Below are 3,559 nucleotides of genomic sequence, written 5' to 3'. Positions count from 1 at the left end.
GAGGCCCCAAGCATAAAATTGACACAGCTTTTATAGTATCAAACAAACAAGTTTAGGGGGTTTCCACACAAGCAAGTTCACAAGTTCAGGGGGTTTATGTCCACCCTGATCACACTTCCCTTTTTCAGCTGGAACACCTGGGCAACTGTTCTGTTCTTTAAAGGTGGGCAGGGTTGGTGGCCACCTGCGGTTTTTCTGAGAACTATTTTTCTCTTTGGCAGCACAGCTCTCTTTGGGGGTTACTTTGAGGGCAGCACAGCTCATGGGGCTTGATGTTAAAATGGAATTACTTTAGCTCTTCAGTTAGGTCCTGAGTTCAAACACCAGGAATGGTGTATGCACACACACACACACACACACACACACACACACACACACACACCACATGGAGGCACCTTTGCCAATAATATATCATTCCATTATGTTCAGCTCCCTAATTGTCTGCCAGAAGGACTCTTGAATTAATTGTAGCAGTTTGTTTCAACATGGAAATATAGTCTTACAAAGACAGCATGAGTGCAGGGAACTTGGCCTGCCACAGAAGGTGGCACAAATGAAGGTTTCCTATCAAAACAGACCACTGGGGAGAGTGATAGCTTGGGGGTACAAACAGGCCTTTTTCTCCTGACCTTCAGAACCTGCGCACATTCATCCTCATTAATTTGCCCGGATGAATTGTTTGTTATGCAGCTTTACAGAAGTGAAACTTTTTGTCTGCCTGTTCCAACAATGAAGCCGACTTCCTCCGGCAGCCTGGGGTATGGAGACCCCTTAGGCTACACTGGGAACACTGAGGGAGCCCCGAAACATGGATTGTCTTGAAAGCACTCTGTGCTATGAAATCATTCTATTCAAAGCAAATTTCCTAGCTGGGTGCCGTTCTTCATAGCAACTCTGGATCTTCACTGACACAAATGCATGCATACATACACAGACACATGGAGTTACTGGCTCTTTTTTTTGTGGCAGGTCCTGGGCTTGAACTGTGAGCCTAGACATTTTCCCTGAGCTCCTTTTGCTCAAGGAAACATTTTATTGTATCTTAAACCATGATTACCCTAGGCTGTGGTGCAACTATTACACCCACAGATGATCCAGGGATCCTAGGACCAGAGTTCAACTCCCAGCACTGGCAAAAATACATTAAACCAACAAAAATGGAGGAGGAAATGTTACAGGAAATGTTACACAACAGTTTTTACTTTTGTTTCCTTAGCACTGTGACCCTCCTGAGTCTCAATGACTTGGCTTGAAAATTGTATGTGACCTTGCATGGATGATGGCTGAGGGGCTGTCAGTGAAGCCTGAGCCAAACCAGACACCTAGGCCCTGAGATCGATCCTAGGACTGCCACCTACACACAGCTGAAGATCCTAGGAAACTCATTCCTATCTATAGGAACATTAATAGAATATTTGAAATTTATTAATTGAATTACTAACTAGCTAGTCATTCCAGTATAAGATTGTATGCAATAAATATAGGTCATTGATTAATTAATACTTTGTTAATTCTTCTACCATGATAATTGGAAGCATAATTTTATACCAAATAATTGGTAGTAATAGAATATATAAAAATAAGGTACAGACAACACTCTTTATATTGGGTTATACACTAGATTCTACATAAATGTCTATCTGTCTCTCTCTGTATATATTTATAGATGCATATACATATGTAAATACACACACACATGCACGCACACACACAAACAAACACACACACACACTGCAATCTAAATATCTACCTGTTTATATATTGGCCATTCCTAGGGCTTGATCTCAGGTCCTCAAATTGGCCTGCCAACTTCACTTGCATCAGACTGGTTTGCTAACATTTAACCATTCATGAAGTGGGCCTGCTAGGCCCTGAGTTCAAGTCAGAGAATTGCCAAAAACTTAATCCTGTTCGAAAAGCCAATTGTTCCACTTGTTTTCTGTATCGATGAAAGTCCTGGGTCTCAGGAATGATGTAGAATACATAGGCAAAGCTTTGTCTCATGTAATAGGATGCAAAATGTTATATGTGTAATCATGCTCACTCTCAAATACATAAGAAATAAAACACAAAATAAAATGAATACACTAACTGCAATATGCAATAAACATGTGTATGTAAATATGAATCATGTATTTCAAATATATACGAATATTATTTTTTCAAGTGCTAGGATTTGAATTCAGGCCCTGGGAACAGGCCTGACTTTCTTGTCTTCCAGCCCGGTGATCTTTCCATCCCCCACAGTGCTACAGATTTACCCACATCCTGAGTTCAAATCCCAGGCCTGGCAAAAACAATGGCCTGAATTCCAGGCCAAGGAGCCTCATAATATTTTAAATATTAAAATATTTTAAATATGTATGTATGCATGTATTTTTATTTTCTCAAGCACAGGGCTTGATCTCAGGTAGTGGCAATTTTGCCTCAGCATTGATCACTCTAGGCTGGGGTGCAACCACTGGACCCAAAGCCAAACCTGGGTTCCTGGGCCTCAAATGCTGACAGGAAAACAATAAGAAATAATGCGACGCAGAAAAATAAAAACTGACAACTTACCAGTTTTACATTTGTTTTCTTTGCAAAGTGACAGTTCTGGGACTGAATGACACGGCTGCAAAATGTTGGTAACCTGGCATTGCTGAAAGCTGGTGGGCCACCAGGGGAGCCTTAGGCCAACACAGCAACATAGGCCATGTGTTTGAAGCACAGTCCTGACCCCTACCAATGGAGGGAGATACTAAGAGTCTCGTTCCTATTCATAGGATTACCGATGGAAGATTATGAATGGCAAAGTTGAATTAGTTGTTTCTGAATACTACTATACAATTAGATGGAGTGATTTTAGGTGACCAATGGATTTTAATGAATATTTTTGACACATTCAAAGAATAGTATTAATTACATGGATGCAATAGTTTTGGGACAGTTGTTGCTTTATTAATAATTCATTAAGGATGAAAACAAGAATTCTAATTACATGGAGGCATAATAAATACCCAAGAATTGGTAGGAATGCAGTCTATATACAGGAATAATGTATAGACATCACTGGCACTCTATAAAGATCTATATTTACTTGTGTACTACCATCTGCATGTCAATCTGTTCTTATTTTGTCAACCCCTGGGGCTCAATCTCAGGTGCTAGAAATGCTTGTTAGCTCAATATGCCCCAGGCTGGCGTGCTGACACTCACCCATTCATGAATTGGGACTTATAGGCTTTGAGTTCTAATGCCAGCACTCACAAAAATTGAATCGTGGAGTAAGAATCCCATGGTGACACATGTTTTCTGATTCTTTGAAAGTCCTGGGTGTAAGGTATGAAGTTACATACATAGGCAAATCTATATCTTATGTAATATATGGAGTAAATATTTCATGTGTAATAACAGTCAATAAAATAAATAGTAAATAAATTAATAAAAAATAAAACGAATAACTACACTAAGTGCAATATGTGGTCAACATATGGGGCTCGATCTCAGGGCCTGGGAACTGCCTGGCCGGTGAATTGGCTAGAGGCTTCTGTGCTGACAGTCACCCATTCATGAATTG

This window comes from Dipodomys spectabilis, unplaced genomic scaffold (genome assembly GCF_019054845.1).
Source record: "Dipodomys spectabilis isolate Male_0828 unplaced genomic scaffold, ASM1905484v1 ptg000337l, whole genome shotgun sequence".
Lineage (NCBI taxonomy): Eukaryota > Metazoa > Chordata > Mammalia > Rodentia > Heteromyidae > Dipodomys > Dipodomys spectabilis.
This window is presented reverse-complemented; position numbering follows the sequence as displayed.